The sequence below is a fragment of the Ambystoma mexicanum genome, chromosome 6q (genome assembly GCF_040938575.1).
Source record: "Ambystoma mexicanum isolate Mex_15411 chromosome 6q, UKY_AmexF1_1, whole genome shotgun sequence".
NCBI lineage: Eukaryota > Metazoa > Chordata > Amphibia > Caudata > Ambystomatidae > Ambystoma > Ambystoma mexicanum.
Genome location: NC_090937.1, coordinates 486,078,441 through 486,101,065, shown reverse-complemented (window position 1 = coordinate 486,101,065; position 22,625 = coordinate 486,078,441). Strand labels below are relative to the sequence as shown.

At 47.2% G+C, this 22,625-nt stretch overlaps 1 protein-coding gene across 5 annotated transcripts in view; it reads right to left on the bottom strand.

Annotated features, from left to right (window-relative positions):
* CENPE (centromere protein E) overlaps positions 1-22,625 on the bottom strand; it is a 2,471,681-nt gene that overhangs the window by 1,883,465 nt on the left and 565,591 nt on the right. The window lies entirely within an intron of this gene.

Below are 22,625 nucleotides of genomic sequence, written 5' to 3'. Positions count from 1 at the left end.
GGGGCAGCCCACAGTGCACATTTCTCATAAAGGGGGAGCAGTTCTGCAAGTGTTCCCCAGATAGTCCACTGGCGCCAAGACCCAGAAAAGGATCCCCAGTAAAGCCCTGCTGCTTTTGCGATCATTGCTTCAAACCTTGAGACTGATGAGGCTGAACAGTCCAGATCCCTGCACAAGACGGCCGCCAGGATGTCTGAATTGTAATGGGACCAGTCTCTGGGGCATCCATCCTCTGCAAAAGCGTATCTGCTGCACTGGTTGCTGGCCTGAGCTTGGGACTCTGTAGGTAGACTTGGTGAGTATGATAATTTCTCCGGGACAATGAGGGACCTTCCTGGAGACCAATCCTCAACCACCGTGATTCCCGCCTGCTCACCAGGGATTTGTCACTGCTGCCCTGCTTTTGCTGTGTCTGGGAAGTCACTTCATGATGCGAGACTTGCTGTGGCTGCTGTCTGGGTCTGTCCCAAAATAAGATCGGAACTGTCATGTAGCCAGAGCCAACCCCAACACCATCTTCAACAACCTACAATCCCTGGCCCTTGATTGATGGGACCAATGGCAGAAATAAGTCCCCAACAACTGAGTACACTCAGTGTGGCAACTCAGGAGAAATCAAGGAAAGGGACAGGGGTAACGTGCCTTTTCGCCCTCACCATCGGTATTCTTTGGGCAGAATTGCACTTCCCAACCCACTCTTGCCTGGCTATGACCAGTGGCATTCTAGCCAATGACCCCCCTCTCTGCGCCAGGGTAGCCACTAGTGTGGTGGGATAGAGAGTGCACTCCTAAAAGCCTAACCTTCACAATCCAAAGGTGGTTTTAAGCCTAAACATTTAACAACCTGTTGGCTTTGCCCAAGCTTGTGCTGTGCAATTTCAGACTTCCTACCACCCTCTTAGGCAGTTTCCATTGAACATTGAAACTGCTGGGCAACCATCTCTACTTACCAGACAGGGAAGCACTGCTAAAGTTAGGCTTCTGCCTTTTTATTTATACAGCATGGTTTATGTTTTAATGTATAGTTCTTTTCATTTTGCTTCCTTGTTTCTTTCAATGCTTTTCTCAACTGAACTGCTTTTACTGTGTTTTTGTCTATGGTGTAGGCAATCTCTCTTTGAGATTAACAACTTTGAACATCTGTGTTAATAAAAGTGTGCTGAGGGATATATACCTAGAGTTTTATTACTTAGTGTTTTAAGGCCTAATAAATGTTTGTATTTCTATGTGAACTCTCGACTGTTTATGCATCAACAACTGTACTTCAACACCAACCCTATAGCTCAAAAAGTCCACTCTACCGCTCAGCTCGCGTTACCTAGATTGAGTTTGAATAGACGAAGTGTCAATAACAGGGTTTACTGACTAAGCTAGAGTCTTAGAACTTACCCACAGGGCTTGCTCCGGAACACCATCTTAACACAAGTCTTTACCTGAATTGTATAGTACAGTAGCTCTTGAACTGAGAAAGACATTGGACAGGTCAGCGGCAATGTATTTGTGGACGAGTGGTCAAAGTTCTGACTAGATGACTAATGGTGCGCAATGGGTCACCTTTCACTCGTGCGGTGACAGCAGCCAAAAGGGGTCATCACAGAAGCAACATGCGGTCTGCCAACAAGCCACTTTGTGCATGCACATTTGGTTGGCAGGAGAAACACAGGAGCAGCCATTTGTGATAGACAAACCAGTGATGGCAGAAAGGCCAGCTCTGCTGCACCTATCATTCAGCTTTGCGTCAGATGCTCCAATGTCATTTCTGTCTGTGAAACGCTTGCTGTGGCACACAAGGTCTGCTAATTTCAGCCAGTCACACAGCACCAGAAATGCTTTGCATGTATCGGAGGTGCAGCACTAAATCCAACACCACCAGCTAAAAAAAGTTTGCAGGACAACTGGATTTCAACATAGCATTTGTGAGCGCCTGTATGAGCGAAGCAATGTTGTAAGTGACAAACTACAGTCAAGCTCTGGACAGGGCCTTCTTCACACACATTCTTTGGCAGCTCATGTCCAATCTCTTCAGTCTGCTGCTGCCTTTTCAGGAAACAGCATATCATGTAATCCATAGGGGAGGGTTGATGAAATATGGTTGGGATATCTCCCGTACTGAGAAGTGCGGCCGTCACAGTTGTCTTTTTTGCCATTGCAAGATATTCCTGTGAATGTAAGACGTAAGATATTCTATTATGCACTGCCATTTGTTTGTTTCTTATATATCAATCTAATCAAACAGAAAGGAAGTGACTGGGCATTCATGCCAAACAGAAAACTCCTTGTGGAAGAGGACAAGATTAGTAGATATTATACGCTTCAAGGGTGTGCTCTGAAGGAGAGGCATGGCTTTGGACAGAGGCCGACTCAGATGCCACAGCACCTTTGTCCAACCAACCCGCCAAACTTCTGTGACCACCCTTGAGCATCTTGTTCGGTAAGGAGTGACAGATGGAACAGTCATTGATGTTGTGGTCCGAGTAAAGGCAGTCGTAATGATTTTCTTTGATGTAGACATTCTTCTGGTGACAGATGGAACATGTCTTGGAGAGACGTCTTGGAGTCTGCCATAGTGACAAAAGACACACAAACGGGGACCCAACGATGGAAGATTAAACAGTCACCAGAAGGTGACAAGACTCCGGTACCCAACCACGAATAGAAGAGCATGTCAAAGTTTCGAAAATTGATTAAAGGAATACATTGTTATCTCCAAACCGTGGAAAGATGTATATGTACATTTATGTGTAGTATACATCATTCATAAGTTATGCATGTGTTTTTGGGCCAATAGAGCATTTTACATTCCTCTATTGCTTGGCTAGATTTGTGTGTTAATCATACTTACATACCAAAACCCTGAACTCCCAAAGTAGAAAAGTAATATTCTTTCTATGGATTCTTCTCCCACAGATTACTCATCTGATAGATACCCTCATCCAGCTCTGCTTCTCTGAAAATTCTTCGACAGGGGGCGTAGTGGACCTTGACTCGGCTGACGATCCGTCTCGGTCGGTGCTCGAATGACGTCTCCGGATGTGAAGTCTGACAAAATACATATACCACTTCCTCAGGCCCCATAACTCAGTTCCCTCCCCACACCCCACACACACCACCTGAGCTCGACCCCTGCAGAGGAAAACAGTGAGAGAAAAAGGCTAACCAGCCCATAAGAGGTTAACAACAACTTCCCCCAAAACCTTGTGGATAGGGTTCCACAATATGCACAAACACACACTTTATTTGGTTTGTTTGTTTTTTGAATTGGTTGAGAAAACATGTGGCTTATCAGACAAAACACGGTCACTCTAGGACCATCACCACTCACCAAAATAGAAGTGCACCAACTGCCAACACTTTCTGAGCAGGGATGGATGGGAGGGGAGACGATGAATCTGCAGGAGAAGGATCCAAAGAAAGAATATAGTAAGTAATTTCTCCTTCAATGGATTGCCTTTCTCCCACAGATTCCTCATCTGATAGACTCCCCATGCAGTGAAGCAAAGGAGGCGGGCAGAAAGTTTAAAGTAACAGATTTTGGAGCACTGCCCTGCCAAAATGTGCAAGCCCCATGGGCGACGTCCAGATTCTAGTGTCTGGTAAACTTGTCACCGCACAGGAAAAATCCCTAACCGGGACACCTCTCTCCCCTTTGTAAGGCCATCTATGCAGAGACTCCTGTGGCCTCTGGTCAAGTGCGCCCTGATGCCAGGAGGGAGCCCCCTGCCGGCAGACTGATGGCACTCCTCAATGCACAAGATAATCCACCGGGATAGTGTCTGCTTTGTTACCGGCAGACCTTTACGGACTAGAGAGTAGGCCACAAATAGTTGATCAGATTTTCAAAATTCGGACAACCTTGCGACGTAGAAAGTCAAGGCCCTTTTGGGATCCAGCTAATGGAAGCACTCCTCTTCCTTAGAAGGGTGCAGTGGTGGGTAAAAGACCAGAAGGTATATGACTTGTGACAGATGAAACTCAAGACATCACCTTCAGCAGAAATCCTGGCCTTACTTTAAATGAGACCTTTTCCCGAAAGAACTGCAAAAAGGGCGTTTTGCAACAGAGGGCCTGCAAGTCGCTGACCCTCCTAGCGGAAGTAATCGCAACCAAGAAGGCCATCTTCAAAGAGAGCAGCCGCAAAGAACATGTGTGTATGGGCTCAAAAGGAGCCACCATCAAGAAAGTCAGAACCAGATTAAGATCCCATTCTGGGACAACAAAGGGAGTTGGCAGAAACTTACTCAAAAGGCCCTTAGGGAATTTTGTCATAACCGGGATCGTAAAAAATTAACCTTGATCTGGGGAACTCTTGAACACAGACAATGCAGTCAAATATCCTTAGACTGTGGTAACCTGTAGGCCTGCCGAGGCCAGTAACAGAAGGAACTCCATCACTGTAGTGGTGGGGCAATTGATGGGGTTAATCTTGCGTTCCCTGAACCACGCCTCGTATCTTCTCCACCTGCATGCATACAGAGATCTCGTAGAAGGCCTGCGTGCAGCCAGCAACACCTCGAGTACCTTCTCAAAGAGGTCCTTGTCACACCTCATCCTCTCAAGAGCCATGCATGTAGGGTGAGGGATTCTGAATGAGTGCGCACAACCCTACTGTCAAACTGGGTTAGAATATCCGGGCGACGAGGCAACCTGGGAGTTGGGCAGATGTTGAAGACCCAGAAGGTAAGAGTATCATGTCCTCCTTGCCCAGTCCTCCTCAACCTCCTCAGAACCAAAGGAATGACTGGAATAGGAGGCAAGGCGTAGTGGAGAGGGAAGGTCCAATCCAGCAAAAAAGCAACCCCTAGCACGCCATTTGCTGGGAATTCCCTCGAGCAAAACTGTCTGCACTTCCTGTTGGCACTCCACGGCAAACTGGTCCACTGATGGGGTACCCCAGAGAGAGAGAGAGAGAGACCTCCTCCAGGACTTCCCGGCACACTTCCAACTCATGGGAGACTGTGCTATGCCTGCTCAGAGTATTCGCCAAACTGTTCTCTGTCCCCACCAGATGAACTGTCGAGACAGATCCAGTTCTCCAACAGCCAGAACCACAGCAGCATCGCCTCTCTGAAAAGGGGGAGGAAGCCCACGCCGCCTTGCTTGTTCAGGTAGTGCATGGCCACTGTATGGTCCGTCAGAATCAGGACATGCTTCCCCTTCAGAGACCGAGTTAATGCTTTCAGGGCTAGCCTGATGGTTCGCAATTCTAGCCTGTTGATAGGCCACCTGGCTTCCATTGGTGACCAAAGGCCTTTCACCTGCAAGTCCTCGCAGTGAGCACCCCAACCCTTCAGAGAAGCATCCGTGACCTCTCGGGACTGAGGCCACACAGGCTATAAGTGTTCCTTTGCCATGAGATTGTTGCTGTCGGTCCACCAACCAAGGTAATGGGCCACTGACCTGGATATCCTGAGAGAATCTGAGAGGGCTCAGAGGTACTGAGGTATGTGCCATTGAAGGGTATAACATCCTTTCATCGACGGTCGGAATTTCGATGGATTTCTTATGGGTATTTTAAGAATATTCTTAAGAGGGGTTCGGGAATAGTTATAAAACAATAGGAGATGTGGGGCTTCAGTAAACAATCGTTAAAAAAAATAACAAAAAAAAAAACACCAAAATTTTGACTGTCTATGAAATGACCTAGAAGCCCATTGAAGGGATTTAATATGCAGCTCGGCTTCAGCCACCAGAAAAATACAGGAGGCCTAAGACGCAGAGGAAGGAAGCTGCTGGTAAGGCAGCATGGTTCCGGAACTGGTTCACCATCTGCGCAATGCTGTTCACACTCATCTGGAGGAAGAAGGGAGGGATTGGGGGGGGGGGGGGACTGGGAGGAAGGTGGGTAGAGTTGAAGGAAGGGTGGGGGGAGTTGGAGGGAGGGGGGAGTTGGAAGAAGTGGGGGAGTTGGAAGAAGTGGGGGGAGTTGGAAGAAGGGGGGGAGTTGGAAGAAGGGGGGTTGGAGGAAGGGGGGCGGGGGAAGTCTTCTCCCCTCTCTACTCAGGTGGTACCTCTTTCACTGCACCATTCAAGAACAGGGCTCCCAGTTCTTCCTGGAGCTCCTATCCCTGTTGGCTTGAAGGTGGTGGCATCTGTCTGGTGGTGCCCTTAAGGATTACAGACAATAGCCCCATCGCAAAAGCTCCAGGGCCCAGGCGTCAGAGGTAATCTCCTGCCATTAGGGCCAGTGCACCAACACTAAGTTGTGGGAGGGGAAAATCAAAGCAGCTTAGAGGGTGGATCTGCCCCCATCGCTTCCTGCTGGCCACTGGAAGCCCCCCTGCCCCTTCCGGAGCACGAGAAATGCTTTTGCCCTTGCCTGGCCTGCAGGAGTTGCACTTTCCTGCTGTAAAGCACATAATGCCTGTAGCAACTGCTCCTAGAGGCAAAGCTAAAGATAGGTTTGGCCGGCTGCGCAGCTAGGGCCAGCAATTTTGCTGCGATCTTTGACTCCTTAAATTGTTTCTAGGGGGGAAGTCAGGCTTCTGGCCGAAAAAAAGGATTCACCTTCAAAAGGCATGTTCAAGAATCTGTTTTGAACATTTGGCAAAAAGCCTGAACACCTCAAATAGGCCTGCCTCCTCAATGCCATAGACTGTGCCATTGAACGGTCCACGCAGTCAGCCACGTCCAGGCCCGTTTGCAGAGACTGCCTGGCCACCACCTTCCCATCTTCCACCAGCTGTACAAAGCCATCTTGCCACTCTCCCTCAGGGATGTATTGAGTTGCCTGCTCTACTGCCTTCCAGAGGCCAAAAGAATATTTGGTGAACCCACTGGCTACGTTAGTAGCTTTAAGAGCCATTTGCCGGGGTTAATCTCGAACATTACGCATGTCAGATATCGTTCACTTTGCTGTTTTATAACAACATTTTCCACATTTCGTGAAGACCTTCGAGTGGGCTACTTCCTCTCGCTGGACCACTCTGCTACTCTGTATCATTGGCTTCACAGTTATCAGCCACTAAGGAGTTAATCACTTTTTAGCAGTCTTTTGCATCTCATTAGCATGTGTGCAACCTTTAATTGTTAGATACACTGTTGCGGCTTCAATCTTTACTTGACACAAACCGGCCTTTCATGTCTTTCACTAACTCACCAGTTGAGCGCGTTCCTTCCTGGTCTGTGCGGTTTTGATTCACAAGTTTATTACCACAGACTTGGCCTCGCCTCCCCAACTCAGTCGTTAACCTGGGAGGGTCGCTGGCAACCTTGAAACAATGCAGGTTTCTTCTAGTCTGTGATTTGTCTTTCTCTGCGTCTCCTTCACGGTTTCCCCAGAAGCAACGGTTCTACGTGATTTCGCCGACCTATTTTTGATTGTGGTACTTTTCATCGCCGGATTTTACATCGCCAGAAACCCTGTTTTTTTTTTTTTTTTTTTTTTTTTTTTTTGGGGGGTGGGGGTATCCCCCCCCCCCCCGGACCTCCCTCATTCTATTATAATAATATCCCAACCCCAACAAAACACCCCCCAAAATAAAAAAAAATAAAAAAGGGGTTTCTGGCGATGTAAAATCCGGCGATGAAAAGTACCACGACCAAAAATAGGTCGCGAAATGCGTGTATACAGTCTCACAACCTTCTATAGGGATCTTCAGGGTTTCCCTACCCTTTGCTCTAGTCCCTTGATCGGTCATCCTGCTCCAGTAGGTTTGCCTTTGCCCCAGAAGTTTACTCCTTCTCATGTTCAACCTTGCTCAGAGTGTGGCTCTATGTTCTGCCTTTTATCTGTGTGGGGAGAGTTAAGGGCATCAGATGTACATGATTAAGGTCAAGTGCCTGACTTTGCCTGATCCGATTAGCGGGACATGTCCAATGAGATATGTAAGGGTTAGACTATTTACTCTCAGTCACCCTCTTCCTCGGCCCAGTGTTTGTGTAGAAAGGGGGAGGGGGCAGGAGTTGCGAAGTTGGAGGATCCTATAAAATAGGATACGGCATGGGTACGGGAAAGGGGGGAATAACGCGTCTCAAGCAGCGGCTGCTCAGTGAGACTCACTGAGCTTGGAGACGCCTGATGCGTAGTCAATACTACTTTAAAGTTAGGTCATTAATGATCAATAGTACTATATCCTTTCAGTGAACCTAATGAAGGTAAAAATAATCTTCACGTTTATCAAGATTATTTTATTCAATTCAAAGTTCATCAGCAGGACACTCTTCTTCAGGGCGGGCTCTAAAACATTAACAGATATGAGGTTATTAGAACCTCTATTCCTCATAATCTCAATGTTGTATTTCACAATAAAAAGAAATTATTTTTTTTTTAGATAAAACAAAACATGTCAGTTAATGGTCTACACTGCAATTATTGTAAAGTCCACTTTCCTTGTGGCAGTATTTTTGTTGCTTGGTCAAGCTTTCTTGCATGCAGACTGTGTACTACAGAAAAGACAAAATACCAATACTGTAGTGATCACCTGTATGCATGTTGATTTTAGCAGTGTTGTGTCCAGCAAACATCTATTTTACACTTTTTTCCCCGTTACCTTGCTCATTATCCAGGCATCTTTACAAGCACTTTGATGTGTGAAATCTGGGTCCGTTGAAATTATGATTGTGGGACTGGTTGCCTTAACTCTCTGAAATTAGCTACTGAAAATAAAGAATGGCAGTCTCTAGAACACATCTACTGTTAAGGCATCGATACTTGCTACTTCCTCTTAGCGAACTAGCAATAGAAATGCCTTTATGGCATCTATTTTTAAAGGCGCTTACTTTTTGTAAGCATTCATCAACGTTTGGTCATGAATTAAGGGCAACTGTAGTATGTTAAAGCTGGCAGAATGTATTAGCACCCTGTCAGTGGATCTGTTCCTTTGAGGATGTTATTAGCCGTGCACATCTCGGGGCAGAACTGGTACTTACTTGCTTGTATTGTGCTTTGTTCCGTGTATCGAAAGTCTGGCGGCGTCTTCGCGTGAACAGCAACAGGGGTTGCCCATGACAAAGAGACGCCGGGACCCTCGACTGTATTCTACTCGTACGTCATTGCGTCAAAGCGCGATGGCATGCGGATGTTACTGCAAGGTCTGCCGGGAACTGTAGTGAAATAGTGCTGTAAAAGCTGGGAGCCATTAAAGTAAATCTAGGCGGCTTGCATGGAAGCAATGACCTCTTTCAAAGTTAATCAAATGTCTGATCCAATTAGTGTTTAATAAGGTGTATCAATATGCCAGTAACAGTGATTCAGATCACGATCGGTCTGAACATGTAATGAATCTGCTGATGGATGTGCAGAACGGTACAAAAACCTAGAAGTGGTCTCTAATACTCAAATATACGAACAGTGAATCTGATCAAAGAGGAGAATAAGTGATAGCAAAATTATATTGATGTTGCTGATAGTGAGTATAACAAAGGGTTGTAGCTATTCGCTGTCATAACAATTCTGGTTCAAGTGTAGCGGGAACTGGTGATCAATGATCGGCGGGAACCTTGCGTAGCAAAACTTGCTTATATAATGTAGCTTACACTCCGTGGAACTACTGAAAGGTGCAGTAGGAAAGAGGAATATAGGAGATGCTAATGCAACTCCTATTGTTGCATGGAGGTAAATCATAATACTGATACAAGGCTACCTATGTAATGGTTTACTCTAGAAGAAATAATTGTAAAAAAAAAAAAAAGTTCAAAATTGGAGGTGATGAGCCAATAATTTTTACAGTATATGATCTGCAGCTAGGACACGTGCCATTTATGTCTGCTGAGGTGGTGATCGTGTTCACCGATCATTTCTTTAATTGATTTTTCTCATGCATGCTTGAGTGTGGTGTGTATCTGTACTTGTTAATAATCACAAAAAACATTAAAGATCAAGTTCTTCATTAAGACCCGCTGGAGAGTCAGTATCTAATCTGTCAATCCAGAAGGCCTCCCTTTGTTACAGTTTCTTTGTCAAATTAGTCTGGAGGTCTCTGGTCCTTATTACTTCTAGTATTTGGAACCAAATGTGTGCAAGCTGATGCTTGTGCTCTTGAAAGGGTCTTGAAACCGGTGAATGCCGGTTGTTAGTCCTCATATTCGATTTGTGCTCGTTCCATTGTATGCAAGCTTTACGACTGGTTTGCCCTACAAACGTTAAACACGGGCACTTGATGGCGTCGATGATATTTGAGTTTCACAGGTGTCATAGTCTTTCAATTTTACTTTCTCTCCAGGTCTGCATTGGGTAATAACATTCCCCTTGGTTACATTATTACAATTATTGCATGCAAGACATGGATATGTTCCATGATGCTTGCTGAGTTTTCTTTTGTTGTTGTGTTGGATTGGGTTTTCACAAGTAAATCTTTAAGATTGTGGCTCCTCTTGAATGCAAAAATTGGTTTTGTTATGAATTGGTTCTGTAGTTTGTCACACAAAAGTAACGGCCAATGTTTCAATATTGATCTTTTGATCTTGGTAGACTGCTGTATTTGCTTACAAATACCAATGGGGCTTCGGTATCTATATTCCATCTTGTAGGTGCTAGAAGAGTGCTCCACTCCTTGAGGTTGACCTTAGTTCTTGCTTCAGATAGTACCGCCTCATGGTATCCTCTTGTCTGGAATTTATTGAGCATTTTTTCTGATTCGATTTACCAGTTGCTAGAGGTATTGACAATGCGTTTCACTCTGAGGAGTTGACTGAACGGTAGACTCTAGGGGGGTTGAAGCTCAAACTGTGTAGAAGATTATTTGTCGGTCGGTTTGCGGTAGATATTTGTTTTAAAACCCAATGCTTTCAGTGTAATCTATATGTCTAGGAAATGTAGCCCAGGTTTAACAATCTCAGATGTAAATTGGATTCCTGCATCAATCAGATTGAGATATGTTAGGAACAAAGCCAAAGTTTCAGCTGTGTCAGGAGGAAAAGGTCATTGCTATAGCGTCCCCAATGTTTTATGTATTTATGCCATACCGAATGATGTAAGATGTGGTTTTAACAGTTAGCTCTGGTGCCCTGGAAGGGCGCCTGATCCGGACTGTTCTGGAGTGCTCCCCTTTGGGCTGGATGGATGCCTCTGTGCGTGATCCAGTCCACTCCCTTCTCACCGTCCACTGAATGGCTATGGCCCAGTGTCCTGTGAGTTGGGAGTGACCTGGCATGTTTTCCTGGACCCACTAGTAGTTCTTTATGGAGCGGCCTGGCTGAGGACCTATGGACAAACAATGACGGGTTCAATGTGTGTCCTTATGCTCGCCTCCCCACCTCCCTTCTGAATCCCACAGTTGGCTGACTAACTCTAGCGCCCTGACTCACTGTTAAAATGAAGCTTTGCTCAGACGTCACCAGGTATGCAGTCAATCCAGTTACTTCACTAGAAAAGGTGGCCCAGACCTGCTGTGGCGCACGTGATACTCTGGCAAGTAATGTTCATTGGTGGGTATGTCCTTTCTGTGCAGCAAAGTATTCTCCTTTCCTCTGTATTCCTTGCAGCGGGGTATGCGCGTGGGTTGCAGTCTCCTGTTGTTGCTGTATTGTCCTTTACAGGAGCGCAAGGTTTCTGTTAATGTCTCGGTTTTTATGCCAATTGTCTTGCTTGTCTTCCCCTTGCAGATGCGGAACGTAATTTTCTGTGTCCGCTGCGGGCCGCTGCAGGGCAGAACGTAATTCGCTGTGTCCGCTGAGGGCTGAGATGCGAAACAGCCTCCAGAGCGCTGTCCGAGTGATGATGGATGGCAGCTGTGCACAGTAAGCAGTTTTCCGAGGGTTCGGATAAGTGTAGGTTTTGCTAATGGAGCTGGCTTACTGTGGATCATATTCTTTGCAGAGACGGAGAGCAGCTGTGATAGTAACGTTCTGCTTCAGCAGTTCCATTGGCGAGTATGCGTCCGGGAAACAGAGTAGCTGCACAGCTGTATGGAAGCAGGTAAATCAGTCGCAGAATTCCTTGGAACACGCACGTGTGCTGGAAAAGTGCAGGAGCGGTAAGCATTACACTGCTTAATAGATGAGCAGGAGGAACGCTAAGAACAGAGTGTGGCCCGAGACGTGGTTTTATAGCCTCGGGCTGCAGCCTGCAACACTAGACCACCATGGAGATCAGTAATACGAGCCATCTGGAGGCCATCTTTGATTCCACCACCTGTCCTAGCATGGCGGCCACGTTGGTGGGGGCTACCAATGGATCCCAATGGGTACCTGCGCAGACTGGCAACCCTGAGAGTCCAGGCTTTACCTATAGTGTCCTGCCTGTTCCCAAGGGTATATGTGGGTGTGCGCTGCCTGCCGGGTGGGTTCATGGCAGTGGTCCTATTCGAATTTTAGCATAAATGCATTGGCATATGCAGGGGTATATGATGGTCCCCACGGAAGTGCCGCTGGTTTGTAGATAAAATGTCTCTTCAAATTTAAAGTAGGAATTTTGAGCGATCATTTCAAGCATCATTATAAATTCTTTAGACGCCGACATTCTCTTCTCTTACCAAAATCCACTCCATTGCTTGCTGTCCCAGATCGTGTGGTATTGATGTATACAAGCTGCATACCTCAATTGTGACCAAGATATTCTGTTCAATTTCAATACCATGTAGTCTGTTAAGGAAGTCAGTAGTATCTTTAATATAGGAAGGACATTTCTAGATGATCAGTTGAATCTTATCTATATGCGTTCCCTGCGGTTGTAGAAGTCCATTAGTTGCTGTCACGATGGGTCTTCCTGCTGGTTTCTGTAATGTCATGTGTATTTTAGGTAACATAAAAATGAGGAACCTTCGGATAGTGAGTGGTCAGAAATATTTTAGTCTTAGGGAATACCGCCTCTCACCATCGGGTGCCTCACCCCCACTCCTGAAGACCCCTCACCCAGGTAATCCTCCCGCACTGGTCCACCCCCAGGATCTGGATCCAAAGGCAATGGCCATGCCCGGGCCACCTGAGAGAGAGATTTGCAGGAACTGGTAAGTGAGACACCCTTTGGTTTCTCACATACTGCCACATTATACAGTCCTAATGTGTCGACCACCCTATGTACTAGCACCTGAAATTTGGTGTGGGTGTAAGGTTGGGCTTGCTGAAGTTCACACCAGGGAATGTGTCCAGCCCGCTGGCGTTGTGGAGCTCTTGTGCAAATGCCAAAAGGTCAGCTTGGCCGTCGAAATAGTCAATGCCGCCCGTCCCTGTGTACACACGATCAGTGTCCCCTTGATCTCCGCCATCGGCAGCAAAGATAGACGCTACTGAGCTGAAGAAACCGGTCTGGGAGAGTGGAACAAAAGCTCTGTGGCTGATCATCAGCATCAAGGGCTTATCCTTCGGTGCTGATATGCTGACTGGTGCGTCAAAGTGGGCTTTGGCACCGAAGAGGCATTGGGGAGGCCCGAAACCCTGCAGCTCGCGGGAAGACCTCAGGGGTTTTGGTGTCTTTTTTCGGTGTGGAGCCTGAAGGCTTCCGTGATGCTGATGGCATTGGTAACAGGGCTTACGTGGGGTTGAGTGTACCGAGCACCTGCAGTGGCATGTTTCTGAAACATTTCCAGCATTTGGACCTTGAACTCTTCCCACTCTTGTAGAGTGGTCGGCCCACCTGACGGCAGAGAGTCAAAATCCTGTTGGTGCCGGTGGGGCCTTTTTATTCTTGTGGGACACAGGGAAGAGTGGCCCTCGAGTAAGAACGATTCTTCATCTTCTGGCGATGTTTCTCCATCTGTTTCAGGGTAGACCCCTCGGTCTTGGTCTTGGCCTCAGAGGACTGGAAAGTCAACAATGCAGGAGCGTATAGCAGACGATCGAGCACTGAGCAAGACGGATCGACGGCCGAGTTGAGGTCCACTATGCCCCACGGCGAAGAAGTTTCTGAGCAGCAAAGCTGGATGAGGATATTGATCAGATGAGGAATGTGGGAGAAAGGCAATCCATTGAAGTCTGCCTTACTGACCCAGAGAGAGTTTGTTATGACCAAGTGTGACAAGCTCTTGCTTATTCAGTAGGCTGACCCATCTGTGCTCACCTCAAGTGGCAGTTTTGGAAATCCCTGCAAATAATACCTGTCGATACTATGATTTTAATACATTACTGCCCAAATTAATGGTACTCAATTTTTCAGCATCTGAATGATTAAGGCCCGAGACAGTCCTGCTAGGATTTAAACTTGCAAACTGCAGAGGGCCCTCCCCCTCTCGGATGCAAGCGATTAGCCAAGGCATAGATTAATGATGCCCATTAAGCCTAGATCTATACAACTTTGAAATCTTTAGATTTCTCATGCTGAATTCAGAGGGTGCGGGGGGGGGGTGGGAGGGGAGGTTCTTACAAAAAAGAAAAACGAAGTGCATTTTTAAAAACCAGACATTTACCAACCGGAGCCAGTACAGCCCAAGTCAAAAGGAACACACAAATCTTTGTAGCATTTCTGAAGAACAGTTTGCCCAAGCATTTTGTTCCAGAGGGCAAGACATGTCCTCACTGCTATGGACATTGAAGTAAACTCACCTGACTAGAAATATCAGGGAAAGTAGAAAGTCTAGCAGGTAGAACTTGCACTCCGAAGTTCTGGGTCAACTGTTAAGAGTACTGTATGTCCATTGAACACTCCCAATTCATGGGGCTGAATGGGGTGAGGCAGATGGGGTGTGAGGGGTGGAAGGGGTGGAGGGCAAGGACAAAATGTTTTTCACTTAATTTTATTTATTTGCATTATATAGCACGCACACAGCCCGGGGGCATCTAGTCGCAGTTACAAGATAATGGCTTATTTGCAATACATGGAATGCGGCTGGGTTACATTAGCTCAGAGATAACAAGGCTTGGTTGAATTACGTAGTTATGAGGCTAGGTTACATTCGCCCACACCTAAGTTTAGATATGAAGGATTGGTTACACTTGTGATAGTGCAGCACAGGGTTACATATTGAGCTGCATATAAAGCTTCATTGTAAATAGGATATAGTTGTTTGGCCCATGACCAACATGGTTCAGTGTCAGAAGTAGACATTAGTTTAACATACTTATAGCGGTCATTTTAAGCAAACAGTCTGGTTTTGATTGCTTTGCAGAAAGGGAGATGAGAAGGTTCAGTTCGGAGGGCACGTGGCAGGGAGTTCCAGTGCCTGGAGGCAATGAAAGTGAAGCTTGCGCCCCCACCTCTGGCCCGTTTAACTCTGAACAGGCAGTAGGTTGGCGTAAGGTGTTCTTGTGGTTCTGGCGGTGTGAGGAATGATGACTCAGATAGGTAGGATGGTGCTTTGTGGTGGATGTATTTGTGAGTGAGGGCAAGTGTTTTGAAAAGAATGCACTGGTGGACAGGCAGCCAGTGCGCTTGCTGTCTGGCTGCTGAGGTGTTCTCTTTTGGGGATCCCCAGAGCAGCACGAAGGGCATTATTCTGAATAGTTTGGAGTTTGTCCAAGTTTTTGGTCGAGGTTCCCGTGAAGAGAATATTGCAATAATCCAGGCTTGAGCCAATTAGGGCTCTAGCAAATGACAGGCAGTTTGAAGCGGAGAGGAATGGTCTGGTGGTGTTAAGGAGTTTGGAATAGTAGGCTGCCGAGGTAGAGATTGCGCTGACTTGTCTAGACATAGGTTGGCATCCAAGTAGACTCCCAGTATTTTGACTGGTTGGGAAACGGGGGTGGTAGTGTTGTCAATGGTGAAGGATAAATACTGGTCATCAACTTTGAACCGCGAGTCAGTGGGAGCGAACAATAGAAGTCCAGTTTTAACCCTGTTCAAGCCATCCATGTGTGGATGGTGGCGTAGATAGTTTTCAGGGTTTTGGCGTCGTCCTCATAGTTGCCAGACAAAGGAATGAGGACTTGAGTATCGTCAGCATAATTGGTATACATGATGCCGACCGAGTCAAGAGGGTTGAATAGAGAGATGGTGAAAATGGTATATGGTGTGGGTGATGGGCAAGAGCCCTGTGGGACACCAAAACAGATGGTGTCTAGGGAAGCCGCTGCTTGGTCTGAGAAGACATGCATAGCCCTTCCTTGAAGAAAGGAGGGGATCCATGTGATTGCCTTGGGTGAGAAAAAGCCTGAAGTAGAGAGGTGTTGACAGAGTAGTTTATGATCCACCAAGGCAAATGCTGCTGAGAGGTCTCGGAGGAGGGGTAGGGCAGTTTTGCCTGTGTCTCTGATATTGTCAATTTGGTTTTTAAGGTCCAGTAGAGCCGTCACAGTTCCGTGACCAGGGCAGAATCCGGATTGTCTGGCGCCTAAAATATTATTCGACTCTAGGAATTGCTGGACTTGCAGGTAGGATGCCTTGTCCAGAATTTTAGGAAGGAAGGGCACGGTGGTGATGGGCCAGTGGTTATTGGGATTGGATGGGTCAAGAGATGGCTTTTTTAGTAGGGGTGAACCCAAGCTTCTTTTAGGCTGGAGGGTACCAATCCTGATGCAAAGGAGGCGTTGACGAACGCAGTGATAAAAGGAGCAGGTCAGCGCACTCCTTGATAAAGGAAGCTGGGCATTATCATATATACCCTTTGCACATGGAGGGTTTGATGTTCCTCATGATTGCGGCAACTTCAGTCTCATTGACCTCTCTGAAGGAAAAGAGTGCTGCGTTGGAGGCCTCACGGGTGGGTAGTTGGGCTCCCTGAAGATGGTAAATATTTCCTTACAGTTGGATTTTGCATTTGCGATTCTAGTATTGAATGAATTGGCCTTGGAGCGAATTGTCGCTTTTTTGTATTCGTTGGACAGTTTGTTAAATCCAAGTTTGTCTGAGGCCATTTAGTTGGTTTTGATAAGGCTGCATGCTTTTTTGCTAGTAGGGCCGAGAGTTCCGGCGTGAACCATGTGTTGGGAATGCATTGTCCACTTGGCTTTGCGGACAGTTAGAGGGGCATTGGCATAGATTGCCTCAAAGTATGGTGAAGGAGAGGGCGAGCATACTGGGGTGACTTGAATACAGGGCCGATGGGGCTGGGGCGCTGAGGTAAGGGGCTAGCCTTTCTTTAATGAGGAGGCGTGAGCTTCTGGTGCAGGATGTGGGGAGAGGCATGGTGTTAGATTTTTGGAGCTTCAGTGTGGAGATGGTGAAGAGGATAAGGTGGTGGTCTGTCCATGGGAGTGGAGAGTTGGCAGTGACAGCCAGTGGGCAATTGTGGTGGGAAATCCAGTCAATGGTGCAACCTTTGCTATAGGTTGGGTTAGTTATGGAGTGAGAGAAACCTAGTGTTTCCAGAGCCTTGGCTAGGGCTTTAGCTGGGGCATCATTAGGATCATGAAGTCCTAAGTTAAGATCGCCTGCTAGAATGACCCTGGATGATGCTTTGAGGTTGTCTGATAGGAGGTGTGTGATGGAGGGTGGAGGTCAGCTAGAAGACTATGGGGGTCAGCGGGGGGCCGGTAGACAGTGTGCAGTGTGATAGTGGAGTTGTGTGAGGTTGCGATTTTGAGGCATAGGAGATCGCAGTTACTTGAGCTGGATTGGTCAGTCTTCCTGATGGAGATGGTGTCTTTAGCTATGAGAGCTACCCACCCCTTCCTTCTGAAAGAGGGCGGTCTTGACGGAGATGGTGTAACCCAAGGGGAGTGCAAGGGCAGGGCCAGATGCTTCATGCAGCCAGTTTTCAGTGACAGCACAGAGGAGCTCCGAAGAGGACGATTCCGTCCTTTTGGCTGGTGGGAACAACCAGTACCAAGGCAGACTTTGAAATGAGCCATCTCCCGGGGTCCTAGGAGCTTCCAGAGCTGCGGAACCCCAATACCACGAGACCAAGGACCCTTCGGAGATCCGATCCAACTCGCCCAGACTTCCACACCACAGTGTGTGACTGCAGGAAGCGAAGAAGATTGACCGGGTGATCCGTGTCCTTTGTTGGCGCTGAACACATTAACGTTTTATTTATGTTTGCTGTCGCTTCAAAAGCTACCGCAAACATAAATAAAACCGCAGCTTTAAAAACGTTGTATTTCTAAGTTTTCCGGGCTCCTCCAGCCTGGAAAACTTAGAAAAAAAAAACACAGCTAGTGCTTATTTAAAAAAAAAAAAAATATATAGCACTTACCGAGATGCAGCTGCAGCTTTATTGCCTGTAGTCTCCGGTCCGCGTCCTCCGAGTCCCGGCACCAATGAAGTAAAGGCCACCCAGTGGCAGCTTTTGTTTACTACAGCTGGCTGGCTTTTCCTTCATTAGTGCCGCAAAAGCAAAAGCCAGCAAAATGGATGCGCCCATGTGCTTGCTTTTTCAATTTTTGAGCTTGAATTGCTCAAAATTTTACATAGGAACTTTAAAAAAAAAAAAGTGCGAGTATATTTGTTTCATTATTGCCCATATTTTTGGGCAATAAAATTTTTGGGCGAACCATTCCTTTAAGCCCTTTAGCTAGGGTTGCGTTTTTGGACTTAAAAGGCTTGCCAGGCGAAGAAACCGTCTCTAGAAACTTGTATAAAGCCCATGCTGAATTAACCACTTATTTTACTCCCTTTAAGTGACTTTTCTACATGTGTTTGCAGAGTAAATGCATTGCCGTATGACCAGTTGAAAACCACATAAGTGCGCAATTACTGATAATACGATAACCTTGCCTTTTCCCTTTCTAACGTTGCTATTAATGAAACCACAAACCAACACAAAAATTAAAGTGCCCTTTGAAGTGTATTATCTAGCATTCCTAAGTGTTTTACCGTAAACGTCTGAAGTATTTAAAGTGATTCCGGTGTATATAGAATGAATATATATATCTTTTATATATATTATACGTGTTTAAGTGCTTGTTTGTTGTGCCTGTCTAAGATTCAGAGTACTTATCTACAGCTCACAGCTTCCTCTTAAGATAAGCCTGACTGTTCTGCCCCACTACCAAGGTCATGAGCCAGTACAGACTGATAAGAGTTGGGGATCTACAAACCACTGGCATAGCTTACTAAAGTCTTACTGCCAGTAGGGCTTTAGGAAAACTCCCCTAAAACCGGGATCGTAAAGAAAGAGCATTGATCAGGAGACCTTTTGAAAACAGACAAAGCCGACAAGTATCCTTTGACTGCAGCAACCTGAAGGTCAGAGGCCAGCGACAGAAGGAACTCAATCACTGCAGTGGTGGTGCAAGAGATTGTGTCAATCTCGCATCCCCTGCTCTATGTCTCTAATCTTCTACACCGGCATGCATATAGCGATCTTGTTGAAGGTCTGCGTACAGCCAGTAGCACTTGAAGCACCTCCTCAGAGGTTCCAGTCAGCATACTTCATTCTCTCAAGAGCTGCACATGTAGATTTTGAGGGATTGGTAGTTTGGGTGGAGTACCCGACACTCCCACAGCGAGGCAGCCAAAGAGGTGGGCACATGGCCAAGTCCAGAAGCTGCGAGTACTACGTTCTCCTTAGCCAATCCGGGACAATCAAGATAAGGGTTTGCTCAGATCCTACTCAACCTCCTGAGAACCCACGGAATGACAGGAATCAGAGGGAAGGCATAATGGAGGTCAAAGTCCCACTCCACTAGTAACGCATCCCCCAGTGTGCCTCTCTCCGGGAATTCCCTTGAGCAAAAATGTTTGCACTTCCTGTTCGACTCCATGGCAAACATATCCAACGTCTGGGTGACCCAATGGAGCGAAGACCTCCTCTAGGACTTCTTGGCATACTTCCCACTCATGCGAGGCACTGCTCTGCCTGCTCCGAGCATCCATCAATCTGCTCTCTGTCCCCGCCAGAGGTACTACTGAGACCGAGATGTGGTTCTCAAAAAAACAGAACCAAAAGGTGCATCGCCTCTTTGCAAAACGGGAGAGAGTGCACACCTCCCCTGCTTGTTCAGGAGGTGCATGGCCACCTTATTGTCAGCCTTTGAGAGGGCACAAAAGCTTTTAGGGCCAACCTGATTGCTCGCAGCTCCAGCCTGTTGATGTGCCACTCGGTTTCCATTGTGAACCAATGGACACTCACCCGCAAATCCTTGCAGTGAGCGCCCCAACCCTCCTGAGACACATCCTTGACCACCATGGAGTCCAGAAAGGTTCCCCCGCCATTGTGTTATCGCTGCTAGCCCACCAAGAGAGATTGTTGGCCACCTTTAGAACATCCTTTAAAAGGTGCCCAAGTGCTGGGAATTGACCCCTTTGCAGCCACTGCAGGGACCACATTCGCAGTCCGGCTTCTGGCACTAGAAAAATACAGGATGAAGGAAGGAAACTGCTGGCAAGGTGGTGTGGCTCTGAAACAGTTGAACCATCTGCCTGAAACTGGTGACTATGCTATGGAGGGTTGTGAGGGGTAGGAATCCTTTCTTTCCCAGATGTCCAGACTGCTCCGATTAACTGGAGCCTTTGCATTGGTGGTTTGTGGGACTTCTAAAAGTTCGGGAGAAGCCCAGCCTGTGCAACAGTGAGCAAGTGATTTCGAGATGAAACCTGCTTCGCCGACTCCCTTCTTCGGATCAGCCAATCATCCAGGTATGGAAACACGAATGCCGGATCTCCCCTCGTGAGCCGCAACTACTGATATTAGCTTTGTAAAGACAGTGGGTGTGGCGGTTAACCCAAAGGGAGGGACCTTGAATTGGAAGTGCTGGTCTCGTATGGGGAATCTAAAAAATGTCCTGTGTTCCAATACGCACATGGAAATATGCGTCTTGGAGATCTAACACCACCAGCCAGTCCTGAAACCGAAGAGCGTGTAGAAGGTCCCTCAAGCGCACCATTTTGAATTTCTCTTTCCTCAGGAACTTGTTCAAGGCCCTGAAGTCCAAAATGGGATGAAGCCCTCCCACTTTTTGGGTACCAGCAACTACCAGGAACACCAACCCAATCCTCTCTGCTCAGGAGGTACCTCTTCCACAGCACCTTTCGAAAGGCAGGGCTCAGATCTTCCTGGAGCTCTTATTCCGGTTGAGGCGGTGGGGGCTGTCTGTCTGGAGGTCTACGTAGAAAGGGCAGACAGTACCACCATTGGACAAGCTGCAATGTCCAGCCGTCAGGTTTTCTCCTGCCACTAGGGCCAGTGCTCGCCAATCCTCCCTCCAACCGGGGAAACATGGAGAGGGGAAAACTGAAAGCAGCTTTGAAGTTGCAGTCTGCTGGCCCTAGATGCCACCTTGCGCCTGAAGGAGTGCAGGAAAGACCTCTGTCAGGGTTGCGCGAGCCATGCCTTCCTTCCAAAAAGGTATGTACCGTCTGCGCTCCTGTCCTCTGGATGCAAAATTGAAGGAAGGTTTAGCAAGCTGTTGCAGACCCAGTGACTTGGCAGCTAGCTTTGAATCCTCACATTTCTCCAGGGACTCATCTGCCCTAGGGCCAAACAGGTTCTCACCATCAAAAGGATCCAGTAGCTTTGCCTGGACATTAAGCAAAAAACCTGAATTGTGCACGTATGCCTGTCTCCTCAGAACTGTAGCTGACTCCATTGCTCTTACAACGCAGTCAGCTATGTCCAGGGCTGTATGCAAGGACTGGAATGCCACCTCTTTCCCCATCATCCACAATACGGAAGAGAATCTTCCTGTATTTCTCCTTTGGGAATATGTTCCTATGCTTCCTCCATTCCATTATCTTCTGATGATTAAGTGTATTTTGCAAATGTGCAGGAAGCATTTATAGCCTTTAAGGCCATACTGCCTGATGCAAAAAGTTTCTTAGCAAGGGCATCATTAGGGAAATTGGATGTGGAGGGTCTAGTTTTGACTGCGGCAGCTTCAACCACCAAACCCTCCGTAGTCGGATGGGTGGAGAAGAAAGATGGATCTCCCCTTGCAGGCTTATATCATTTTGTGAATTCTTACCTCACATAATGGGTTGAACAAGGCTTATGCTATGATTAAGGTCATGACCCTTTGTCTGGGGCAATTGGTCAAGAATGTCGGTGTGTTCATAGTCTGACAGGGGTTTGGCTGGAGTGCCCAAACCCAGGGGATCTACCACCCTGTCTACTGTGGTGCGGTCCTGGGCATTTACATGTCCATTGGATGGGCTTGCAAAATTTCCAAGTCAGGAGAAGTGCCCAAGCCACCTGCATCCCCACAGCCCCTCCGCTAAGACAAGTAAATCGGACTGGTCAGAGAAAAAAATCTGCGCCACCAGAGGCTCCATATGCTGGCTTGAGTCCAAAAAGGTATCATGTCACTGTCATCATCCAAAATAGTAGACTTTGTCAAAAAATGCCCATCGGGACTACAGAGCATACGAACGATCGAGTACTGGCGCCAAAGCCGATGGATCGGCGCCCGATGTTGCAGATAATTGCTGGAATGAAGTGGCTGTTTTGGCAACAGGTGGTGCGAAGCCCAAGAGCATAGATACAGACAGTCTTCTTGGGGCAGGAATCACTGGGTGCCACTGAAGCCACTGCAGCCTGCTGCGTGGAGGCATGAGCTGTACCTGCAGCTGCTTTAAACATTGAACATCTGCTCTTTGAAGCCTCCAACTCTGCCCTAGTTGTTCAGCCCAATGACTACTTACTGCGGTCTTCAGAAGAGTCAGACTTGTGCCTACGCCGATAACGGCACCTCTTTGTGGGAGGATGACGAAGGGTAGCTCTGAGAAGCAATCGGTTTTTAGCTTCCTTCCAGTGCGTGTCCTTTTCAGAAGTGGGCCGTTCCGTATAAAGCTAGGACAACCGAGTGGCCGAGCGAGCTGGAGACTTAGACGGCAGTCGAACGAGCACGAGTTTCGCTGCCCTCTGCCGCAGAGATATCAGATTCCTTTTCATGCAAGAACCACAATCCTCAGTGACGTGACCGACACTGAGGCACCACAT